Consider the following 13,093-nt stretch of genomic DNA (forward strand, 5'->3'; position numbering starts at 1 on the left):
TACTGCAGGCCCGGAGATTTCACAGCTGGAATGAACCAGCCAGGGCTGAGACTAAGCAAATGGCTCAGATGGCAGAGATGCCCTGGCCTTGCCCTTCCTTCTCTGCTGAGACATCACAGCACTGACCACAGGGTACATCAAATTTACTCTGTAGCCAAGAATGACTTTGAACTTCTGCGTGCATGTGTATACAGGTTCCCATGTGTATTGGTTCATATGTATACATGCATGTATACAGGTTCTCATGTGTGTTGGTTCATATGTATACATGCATGTGTATACAGGTTTTCATGTGTGTTGGTTCATATGTATACATGCATGTATACAGGTTCCCATGTGTGTTGGTTCATATGTATACATGCATGTGTATACAGGCTGTCGTGTGTGTTGGTTTATATGTATACATGCACGTGTATACAGGTTGTCGTGTGTGTTGGTTCATATGTATACGTGCATGTGTATACAGGTTTTCATGTGTGTTGGTTCATATGTATACATGCATGTGTATACAGGTTGTGTTCATATGTATACATGCATGTATACAGGTGCTCGTGTGTGTTGGTTCATATGTATACATGCATGTATACAGGTTGTCGTGTGTGTTGGTTCATATGTATACATGCATGTATACAGGTTCCCATGTGTGTTGGCTCATATGTATACATGCATGTGTATACAGGTTGTTGTGTGTGTTGGTTCATATGTATACATGCATGTGTATACAGGTTGTCGTGTGTGTTGGTTCATATGTATACATGCATGTGTATAAAGGTTGTCGTGTGTGTTGGTTCATATGTATACATGCATGTGTATACAGGTTGTCGTGTGTGTTGGTTCATATGTATACATGCATGTGTATACAGGTTGTGTTCATATGTATACATGCATGTATACAGGTGCTCGTGTGTGTTGGTTCATATGTATACATGCATGTGTATACAGGTTGTCGTGTGTGTTGGTTCATATGTATACATGCATGTATACAGGTTCCCATGTGTGTTGGTTCATGTGTATACTGGGATGCACATCAAAGGCCTGAGGTTGATGTCTGCTATTCACCTTATATACAGAGAAGGGTCTGTCTCTACTGGTCTGGCTGGTCAGCTTGCCCTGGGGGTTCCTTGACTGTGCCTCCCAAGTGCTGGGATTACAAGTGACCTGCCTGGTTTTGCATGGGTTCTGAAATCAAAACTTAGACCTCTGTGCTCTGCAGCAAACAGTTTAGCACCAAGTCGTTTCACCAGCCCCAACCTTGAGCTGGTGAGCCTCCACCTCCTAGTGGGATCCTAGGAATGACCACCACACTTTTGTTCCACAGCAGTGGGGCACAGCCAGGCCTCATGCACGCTAGGTCCCCCACTTACTGACACTGTTTATGGAAGTGTTCCCCTCAGCCTGCACAAGCTAAGTGTGAACTGTTTTATGATCTCTAATAGAATGGCAGCTGCTGGGATCATGGAGATGGGAAGTCAGATGTCATCTTTGAATGGAATGTGAGATCCCCCCTGGGGCTTCCGCATCTGAGTACCAGTGTGTGAGGAACACGGGAGTCGGACATGTGCCACTTTATGAGATCAAAAATAAGTGAAATCCAGACTCCGGTTAGCCATAAGATGGTCTGAGTTCTTCAACAAACAAATGGGGAGTGGGCTGTGTGGAAATTAGGGGGGAAGTAACCAGCATGACCTGTTGTGACATCTGAGCCCTCTCTGGATTCTGAGTTCATGCAGCTGTGAAATAAGCACTCATGAGGCTCCAGGAACATTGAGGGGGACCAGGTTTTCACTCACATTAACACACTACTGTTCATTTTCAAGGGAAATGGTGGCAAAGTATTTTTTCTGTTGGAGTCTGATATATGTTGATGTTTGTAAATTGCTCTGGGTGGTTTATATGCATGAATTTACCCTATTACCCACTCCCGTGTGTGCTTGAAGCCTTAAACAACAGGAGTAAGTACAGCTCTGTGGTGAGGCTGGCTGCAGGAATGTTAGGATCTGAGTTTGGATGCTCAGCACTGGAGTGTGTGCCTGTGACATCAGTGCCTGACCCAACAGGCAGGAGGATCTATGCGCAGCCATTGAGCAGAGCCCCTGCCTCAAAAAATCAGGTGGTGATCAAGGAAGACACCCAGCACATATCTCTGGTCTCCACAACTGATGTGGGAGTCCCCTCTGTGTGCTGTGCTTACTATTAATGAATAAAGAAACTGCTTTGGATCTATAGCAGGGCAGAACTTAGGTAGGTGGGGAAGAGAGGACTGAATGCTGGGAGGAAGAAGGCAGAGTCAGGGAGATGCTATGGAGCCACCATCAGAGTCAGACATGCTGAAACTTTTCGGGTAGGCCACAACCCCATGGTGATATACAGATTAATAGAAATGAGTTAAATTAATATAAGAGGTAGCCAATAAGAAGCAGAGACTTTATTAATACAGTTTATGTGTGATTGTTACGGGGCTAAGCTAGCCGGGCAGCTGGAAAGAACAAGCGGCTCACTCCCCCCAACACATGAGCATTCGCCCTGTGCATATGCACACAAGCATTACTTGTGCACATACACACACAACCATTCCCTCTGCACATACACAAATAAGCATTCCCTCTGCACATATGCACACAAGCATTCCCTCTGCACATACACACACAAGCATTCCCTCTGCACATACACACACAAGCATTCCCTCTGCACATACACACACAAGCATTCCCTCTGCACATATGCACACAAGCATTCCCACTGCAAATACACACACAAGCATTCGCTCTGCACATACACACACAAGCATTCCCTCTGCACATACACACACAAGCATTCCCACTGCACATACACACACAAGCATTCCCTCTGCACATACACACACAAGCATTCCCACTGCACATACACACACAAGCATTCCCTCTGCACATACACACACAAGCATTCAAACTGCACATACACACACAAGCATTCCCTCTGAACATACACACACAAGCATTCCCTCTGCACATACACACACAAGCATTCCCTCTGCACATATGCACACAAGCATTCGAACTGCACATAAACACACAAGCATTCCCTCTGCACAAATACACACAAGCATTCCCTCTGCACATACGCACACAAGCATCCAAACTGCACATACACACACAACCTTTCAAACTGCACATATGCACACAAGCATTCCCTCTGCACATATGCACACAAGCATTCCCTCTGCACATACACACACAAGCATTCCCTCTGCACATACACACACAAGCATTCCCTCTGCACATACACACACAAGCATTCCCTCTGCACATACACACACAAGCATTCCCACTGCACATACACACACAAGCATTCCCTCTGCACATACACACAAAGCATTCAAACTGCACATACACACACAAGCATTCCCTCTGCACATATGCACACAATCATTCCCTCTGCACATATGCACACAATCATTCCCTCTGCACATACACACACAAGCATTCGAACTGCACATAACACACAAGCATTCCCTCTGCACATACACACACAAGCATTCCCTCTGCACATACACACACAAGCATTCGAACTGCACATACACACACAAGCATTCGAACTGCACATACGCACACAAGCATTCCCTCTGCACATACACACACAAGCATTCAAACTGCACATACACACACAACCATTCGAACTGCACATATGCACACAAGCATTCCCTCTGCACATATGCACACAAGCATTCCCTCTGCACATACACACACAAGCATTCCCTCTGCACATATGCACACAAGCATTCCCTCTGCACATACACACAAAAGCATTCCCTCTGCACATACACACACAAGCATTCCCTCTGCACATACACACACAAGCATTCCCTCTGCACATACACACACAAGCATTCGAACTGCAAATACACACACAAGCATTCCCTCTGCACATATGCACACAAGCATTCGAACTGCACATACACACACAAGCATTCCCTCTGCACATATGCACACAAGCATTCCCTCTGCACATACACACACAAGCATTCCCTCTGCACATACACACACAAGCATTCCCACTGCACATACACACACAAGCATTCCCTCTGCACATACACACACAGCATTCCCTCTGCACATACACACACAACCATTCCCTCTGCACATACACACACAAGCATTCCCTCTGCACATACATACACAAGCATTCCCTCTGCACATACACACACAAGCATTCCCTCTGCACATATGCACACAAGCATTCCCTCTGCACATACACACACAAGCATTCCCTCTGCACATACACACACAAGCATTCCCTCTGCACATATGCACACAAGCATTCCCTCTGCACATACACACACAAGCATTCCCTCTGCACATATGCACAAAGCATTCCCTCTGCACATACACACACAAGCATTCCCTCTGCACATATGCACACAAGCATTCCCTCTGCACATAAACACACAAGCATTCGAACTGCACATACACACACAAGCATTCCCTCTGCACAAACACACACACAAGCATTCCCTCTGCACACACACACACAAGCATTCCCTCTGCACATACACACACAAGCATTCCCTCTGCACATACACACACAAGCATTCCCTCTGCACATACACACACAAGCATTCCCTCTGCACATACACACACAAGCATTCCCTCTGCACATACACACACAAGCATTCCCTCTGCACAAACACACACACAAGCATTCGAACTGCACATACACACACAAGCATTCCCTCTGCACATACACACACACAAGCATTCCCTCTGCACATACACACAAAAGCATTCCCTCTGCACATATGCACGAAGCATTCCCTCTGCACACACACACACAAGCATTCCCTCTGCACATACACACACAAGCATTCCCTCTGCACATACACACACAAGCATTCAAACTGCACATACACACAACCATTCGAACTGCACATACACACACAAGCATTCCCTCTGCACATATGCACACAAGCATTCCCTCTGCACATACACACACAACCTTTCGAACTGCACATATGCACACAAGCATTCCCTCTGCACATACACACACAAGCATTCCCTCTGCACATACACACACAAGCATTCCCTCTGCACATACACACACAAGCATTCCCTCTGCACATATACACACAAGCATTCCCTCTGCACATATGCACACAAGCATTCCCTCTGCACATACACACACAAGCATTCCCTCTGCACATACACACACAAGCATTCCCTCTGCACATATGCACACAAGCATTCCCTCTGCACATACACACACAAGCATTCCCTCTGCACATATGCACACAAGCATTCCCTCTGCACATACACACACAAGCATTCCCTCTGCACATATGCACACAAGCATTCCCTCTGCACATATGCACACAAGCATTCCCTCTGCACATACACACACAAGCATTCGAACTGCACATACACACACAAGCATTCGTACTGCACATACACACACAAGCATTCCCTCTGCACATATGCACACAAGCATTCCCTCTGCACATATGCACACAAGCATTCCCTCTGCACATACACACACAAGCATTCCCTCTGCACATACACACACAAGCATTCCCTCTGCACATACATACACAAGCATTCCCTCTGCACATACACACACAAGCATTCCCTCTGCACATATGCACACAAGCATTCCCTCTGCACATACACACACAAGCATTCCCTCTGCACATATGCACACAAGCATTCCCTCTGCACATACGCACACAAGCATTCCCTCTGCACATACACACACAAGCATTCCCTCTGCACATACACACACAAGCATTCCCTCTGCACATACACACACAAGCATTCCCTCTGCACATATGCACACAAGCATTCGAACTGCACATAAACACACAAGCATTCCCTCTGCACAAATACACACAAGCATTCCCTCTGCACATACACACACAAGCATTCAAACTGCACATACACACACAACCTTTCGAACTGCACATATGCACACAAGCATTCCCTCTGCACATATGCACACAAGCATTCCCTCTGCACATACACACACAAGCATTCCCTCTGCACATACACACACAAGCATTCCCTCTGCACATACACACACAAGCATTCAAACTGCACATACACACACAACCTTTCGAACTGCACATATGCACACAAGCATTCCCTCTGCACATACACACACAAGCATTCCCTCTGCACATACACACACAAGCATTCCCTCTGCACATACACACACAAGCATTCCCTCTGCACATACACACACAAGCATTCAAACTGCACATACACACACAACCTTTCGAACTGCACATATGCACACAAGCATTCCCTCTGCACATATGCACACAAGCATTCCCTCTGCACATACACACACAAGCATTCCCTCTGCACATACACACACAAGCATTCCCTCTGCACATACACACACAAGCATTCAAACTGCACATACACACACAACCTTTCGAACTGCACATATGCACACAAGCATTCCCTCTGCACATACACACACAAGCATTCCCTCTGCACATACACACACAAGCATTCCCTCTGCACATACACACACAAGCATTCCCTCTGCACATATGCACACAATCATTCCCTCTGCACATACACACACAAGCATTCCCTCTGCACATATGCACACAAGCATTCCCTCTGCACATATGCACACAAGCATTCTCTCTGCACATACACACACAAGCATTCCCTCTGCACATACACACACAAGCATTCCCACTGCAAATACACACACAAGCATTCCCTCTGCACATACACACACAAGCATTCCCTCTGCACATACACACACAAGCATTCGAACTGCACATACACACACAAGCATTCGTACTGCACATACACACACAAGCATTCCCTCTGCACATACACACACAAGCATTCGTACTGCACATATGCACACAAGCATTCCCTCTGCACATACACACACAAGCATTCCCTCTGCACATACACACACAAGCATTCAAACTGCATATACACACACAAGCATTCGTACTGCACATATGCACACAAGCATTCCCTCTGCACATACACACACAAGCATTCGAACTGCACATACACACACAAGCATTCCTCTGCACAAATGCACACAAGAATTCAAACTGCATATATGCACACAAAAAAGGAGGAAAAAGGGAAAATTTTTTTTCCTGACCTTTCAAGGATATCAGATTATTATGAGTTAGAGTTCTTTAGAGGAAAGGAACAGAAATATATATATACATATATAATACATATTATACATACACATATCTACATACCTACGCACATATATATTTAATTATACGTATACATATATACATACACACATATAAAGGGAACTTATTAGAGTGGCTAACAGACTGTGGTCCAGCTAACCTGACAATAGTGTCTTCCAGAAGGTCCAGCAGTTGTTCTATCCATGAGGCTGATATCTTAGCTGGTCTTTGGTAGACTGTGAAATCCAGAATTAGGCTCTAATGCCAGTGAAGGAGTGGACTGCTGGCGAGAGCAAGAGCAAGCAGGCAAGGAGTGAGCCAGCTCTCTGCCTCCAGTTCCTTTATATAGGCTGCTACAGAAAGTGTGATCTTCCCACCTCAAAAGATCTGGGTTAAAGGTAAATCTTTTCACCTCAAAGATCCAGATTAGAAGTGGTCCTTGCCACTTCAAGTGATTTAACTAAGAAAAAAAATCCCTCCGAGGTGTTTCCAACTACTTGGGTTTTAGTTAATGCCAGATGTAGTCAAGTTGACAACCAAGAACACCCATCACAGTTCCCCTCTCTACCACTGCATCTCCAGGATGAGCATGGGGAGCAGGCTTAGGATTCATCTCCATGGCAACTAGTAAGGAACAGCATTCAGAAGCTACATTTCTACACTAGGTTATTCCAGGCTGCCAGGAGCATGTCAGGACCTAAACGCTCCCTTTGGAGCCTCCCCACATGGATTTTCACAGCAACGCCCTCCTTGCCACACTTTCTGGACCTTCCAGCATAGTCACCAAGGAGGAGTGACCACTTGGGGTGGGGGCAGTCCCTGAACCATGTGTGTTCCAATTCTGACTCCGCCACTTAATGCCAAGACCTTTCACCTTTCTGGACCTCTTCTGTGAGGTCAATAGAACCCAAAGGGATCGGGCTGGGGGATGCTCAGTGGGGGGATGCTCAGTGGGGGGATGCTCAGTGGGGGGATGCTCAGTGGGGGGATGCTCAGTGGGTAAAGCACTGGCTGCACAAGTATGAGGACCTGAGTTTGGATCTCAGAAGTCACGGAAAGCTGAGTACAGTGGAGCTCACCTCTCTAATCCCAACGCTTCTCCAGAGGAACAGGGAGGCAGAGGGCTAGCTGGCCCGTTGTATCCAGAGGAAAACAAAGGAGCCCCTGTCTCAAACAAGGTGAAAGGCAAGGAGTGACACCCAAGGTTGTCTTATCTCCACTTATACAACATGGTATTCGTGCACCTGAATACACACACACACACACACACACACACACACGCGAAGCCCCAGCTAACTCAATAGCTCTGTATCAAGAGAGCAATGTCTATAAAGACCTCATCTCAGGGGCGAAGGGTGATCCTCACGAGCTTCGAAACACCCTTGAGAAATATAAGACCAAGCTGTCCTCTCCCCCCAACTTAAACAACCTGACTCCTGTGGAGCCAGCACAACTCCCACCCTGCTCTTTGCTAACACTGTTCCCCTGCCAGCAAAAGGCACCTTCCCCTGCTGTTCGCATCTGGGAAACAAGGCACGGGCTTGGGGAGAAGCATCTGCTCAGGACCACTCTGGCAGGCAGCCCATGGCTCCTCCCCGCTATGCCCAGCCACCTGTGTACTGATCAAGCAGGAAATTAGAGCTACCAAGAGGCCAAAGACCTTCCTAACTCCATTTGTGAAACGAAAAAGACAGGCCATAGAGTTCAAGTCCCCTCTCTCATACCAGAGTGGGCCAACAGCAGCAGCCGGTTCAATTTCCTCAGGAAGAGGAAATTTCCTTGTAACAAGGAAAGCTGACATTTTTTCTTTTAAGACATAGTCTCATGTACCCTAGGCTAGCCTCAGACTTGCTGTGTAACTAAGGATAACCTTGAGTTTTTGATCCTCCTGACTCTACTTTCAGAGTGCTGGGCTAGGGTTACAGATGTGCCACCACCCGCAGTTTGCGATGCTGGAGGTGGAACCCAGGCTTCATACGCGCTAAGCAAGCACGTACTGCTACTCCAGCCATGAAGCGTTCTCATTTTTGTTGGTTTTGTTTTAGGTGTGTTTGTTGGTGGTGGTGCTTCTTCTTCTTGTTGTTGTTGTTGGTTGGTTGGTTTTGTTTTGTTTTGTTTTTTGCTTTTAGCGTGTGTGTGTGTGTGTGTGTGTGTGTGTGTGTGTGTGTGTGTGTGTTGCTAAGGATTAATGTAGCCCAGCCTGGCCTTGACAATGCTTTTTAGCCAAGGCTGGCCTTGAACTCCAGGTCCTACTTCAGCCTCCTAAGTGCTGGGATCTTAAGCATTAGCCCCACGCCTGACTTAGCTTCATTGCATCCTGTCCTGGAGCGTGATGGTGGGGTTGGGGGTCCTGAGAAATTCAGGTGGTAAAGCAGAAAAGCCCAGCTCACGTTCAATTCCACAGACAAGGCCGTGGCTAAAGGGGTTTTTCTAAGAAGCAAACTCAGGATGAAGCCAATTAACATCAATTTACAAGATCCCTTCGAATTTAGGGAATTCATGTGTGTGACACATGAACCACCCATGTGTCACCTCTGGGGCCTCTCAAATTGGCCACTGGCTCTGACCTCTACCTCAGTCCGAAATGGTGATTCTGCCTCCAGGAATCTCAGAATGGGACTGTGTATGGGAGCTGTCTCCTCCCATCTTATATTCCTCTCTAGTTCTGGGATTGAAGGTGTGCACCACTACTGCCTGGTCTCCATGGCAAACTAGTGTGGCTACTGGGATTAAAAGTGTGTGTCAGCACCACCTGGTCTGTAAGGCTGATCAGTGTGACTGTTTTACTCTCTGAACTTCAGGCAAGCTTTATTTGTTAAAATACAAATGAAATGTCCCCAGATTGTCAGTCTAAGGGACAGACACATCTCTGGTGTCATTTCTGCTTTACCGCTCCTGGATGGTGACATGTGGGTGACATTCTGTACTCATCAAATGGTGCCACCAATACCACATCTGCTCCAGCTGAAGTCAGAGAAACCCTCCATACACACCAGGACCTCCTGTCCCCGTTTCTGTCTGGCAGGCCACCTGACATCAAGAGGGAAGATGATCTCAGAGAAAAAACATGGTCTGACAGGACATCTGGGGTCTGGTTCTTTTTCAGTGATTGTGCCTGCTTTGTCTCCCCCTCTTAACTCCATTCAGATCCCTATCACAGCACTCACTTGGTGTTAGGGGGGACCATGAGCCTCAGAGTTGAAGTCCAGATTGCTCTCTGGCCCTTGCAGTAATCAACACTGAATGTGTTCGTTCCTTGCCTAGCCACCAAGGTAATAATAAAACCCACAGCCTCGTTACTAGCTAATCCCTTCTCGTTGTTTTTCCTCCCCTTTCCTCAGATGGATTCCTGAGTTCTTCCAGATCGCTCGTTGTTAAGCTATAGAGTTCCAGGTTTTGCAGCCTTGCTGCTCATTGGTGGAGAGTTCCCCGGCTGCTCCAACCAGAGGAGGCTGCAGAGGAAAGCATTGCCCCAAGAGCTGGGAATTTTCTAGCAGTTGATGTCATGCAAAGGTCTTTGTCTAGCTCTGCGGAATTTGCTGTCCTCTTGAACTGACTGAGGAGAAACACACAGAGGTTCTAGAATGTTTCTCCAGGAGGATAAGGGACCTCTTACCCTGGAGCAGAAAAAACAACTCAGGATTAACCATAAAACCTCCCAGCCTGATCAAGCGACGGCAGGAGGCAAGGACACTGGATAGCCTGAGCTCAGGGTGCTTGGAACGAGGGCTTCATCTGCAAAGGATGGTCCTCCCCAGTCCTTGAGCAGCTGGGACAATGTGTGCTGCCACCGTGACCGCCAAGGACAATAAAATACGAGGCTGGAAGAGCATTTAACGGCCTGACTCCCAGCTTCCCCGGAAGCTTCGTCTCTTCCCAGCAGAAGCTGCCCTGGACATCTGGAGTCCACAAGAGATGGCTGTGGGCTTTAGCTTCCTTCTTTCAGAAAGAAGGAAGTTCAGTGACCCAGACCCGGCTTTAAGATAGTTACATCACCCAGATGGGCCAACCAGAATTTTCTCTGGGACTTCCCTGCCAGAACTATAGGGAAAGGCCTCATGCACTGCCCTGGCTGTGAAATGTGTGGAAGGTGTTTGAGAAAACAGAAATCCCAAAAGATAGAGAGCCCCTGAGCTACTGCTGGGAGTCAGTAGAGATACATGCCTCACGTCTAGTAAAGGGAGAGAGAGAGAGGGAGAGAGAGAGAGAGAGAGAGAGAGAGAGAGAGAGAGAGAGAGAGAGAGAGAGAGAGAGATCATACACACACACTCACAAACACATGGTCAACTTGTCTTTCAGGTTAGAGAGAGAGAGAGAGAGGCCAAGAAACTGGACTATGTAGATTCACAGCATTCGGCCAAATGGGAGGGGACTTGCATACAGTCCACACAATATCCTTGAGATCACCTAGTAGGTTACTACATTTTTCAGACTGAGAACCTAAGGATCTGAGGGGTACAGAGGCCTTGCCCAGGGGACTTTGCCACGGGGTGCTCAGGGATTCCAACATGTGCTATCTAAACCGTAGCAAATTCAATTTGTGCAAAACAGTCTCCCGCAAACCTGATACCCTTCCGAAGACTTCCATTTGCCTGTCTAGCAGACTCATCAGATCCCTTCCTGCCCCTCTGGAGCCCCCTGCTTCAGTCTCAGGAGCCCGCCCTTCCCCATCCCTCTGCCTACCCTTTCTCTGTAGTCCTGGAGCAGAGATGGTTTCTCCTAGTCCCTCTCCATGCTGCCCTGGCTGCTTTCATTTCTCCCTTGGCCTTCTAGAACTGTCTCCCTCTTAATCCCCTCCCCTGCATCCACACCTGCATCTTCCCACGGCACCCACAGGGATACCTGTTTTGTGGGTGGTGGTTAGGTCTGATGATGTAATGCCCACCTTTGGGAACCTTTTGAGAACCTCTCCCCTCTCAGTTCCGCTCAGCTCTCATACTTTGAGCTGGAGAGCCGAGAGAACAGTTTCCTGCATCCATCATCCAGTTATGAGAGGTGTCAGTTGTAGAAGCTACTTCATTGCCATCTGGACACGGGGTGCCCTCCCCCAGTTACAATGCAGTGTGAGACCATAGGCAAGCAGAACAGATCTGTGTGCATGAGCATCTCACCTGCCAGGACTAGGACCTAAGTAAAAGCTTCTTCTAAAATACCTGACTCTGAGTTTTTGTTATATCAACAGAGAACAAACTGTGGCCGCCAGCTTCCTGTGGGATGAGTGGTGTGTGCCGGTGAGCTGGGCACTGGGCACAAGCGGATGGAAGACATGGTCAAGGCCCAAAGATGCTCAGTGACCCTCGGCCAGAGCTCCAGGCTCCTGGAGAACCGCGTGTGCTGTGAACGCTCTGCAGGAACCACATAGTTCAGACCTCTTCCAGTCACACGGCCACCCGTCCAGAGCCACTCCCAGGATGAACTGCCACGGCCTTGCATTTTACCCGTGGTTGTCTCGATCTTCATCTGCTTCTGTTTTGCCTTCCATGCTGGGTTAAATCATGTCCCATAAGCTTTTGTCCAACTAAAACTTCAACATCTGACTTCACTAGAAATAGCAGTTCGCCAAGCAGTGGTGGTGCACACCTTTAATCCCAGCATTCGGGGCAGAGACAGGTGGATCTCTGTGAATTCAAGGCCAAAACCTGGTCTACAAAGTAAGTTCCAGGATAGCCAGAGATACTCAAAAATCAAAAAAAAAAGAAAAGAAAAAAAGGAAGGAAAGAAAAAGAAATGAAGAATGAAGAAAAAGAAAAAAGAAATAGCATCTTAATTTCTTTTTGAAAATTTACTATGTGTGAGTAAATGCCAGGTGGATGGATGTGTTGGATGCCTGGTACTCTGAGGCCAGAAGGGGGCATCAGATCCACTGGAACTGTAGCAGCTGTGTGGTTGTTGTGAACTCTGAGGCCAGAAGGGGGCATCAGATCCACTGGAACTGTAGCA

General features: G+C 47.3%; 1 long non-coding RNA gene across 1 annotated transcript in view; it reads left to right on the plus strand.

Annotated features, from left to right (window-relative positions):
- Positions 1-12,724, plus strand: part of LOC142859633 (uncharacterized) — a 31,605-nt gene extending 18,881 nt beyond the window's left edge. Inside the window, exon 3 of the long non-coding RNA XR_012912222.1 lies at positions 10,495-12,724. This is a non-coding gene — a long non-coding RNA (uncharacterized LOC142859633). The remainder of the gene's footprint in view (positions 1-10,494) is intronic.
- Positions 12,725-13,093: the final 369 nt, after the last annotated feature.

Source organism: Microtus pennsylvanicus, chromosome 11, assembly GCF_037038515.1.
Source record: "Microtus pennsylvanicus isolate mMicPen1 chromosome 11, mMicPen1.hap1, whole genome shotgun sequence".
NCBI classification, from domain to species: domain Eukaryota; kingdom Metazoa; phylum Chordata; class Mammalia; order Rodentia; family Cricetidae; genus Microtus; species Microtus pennsylvanicus.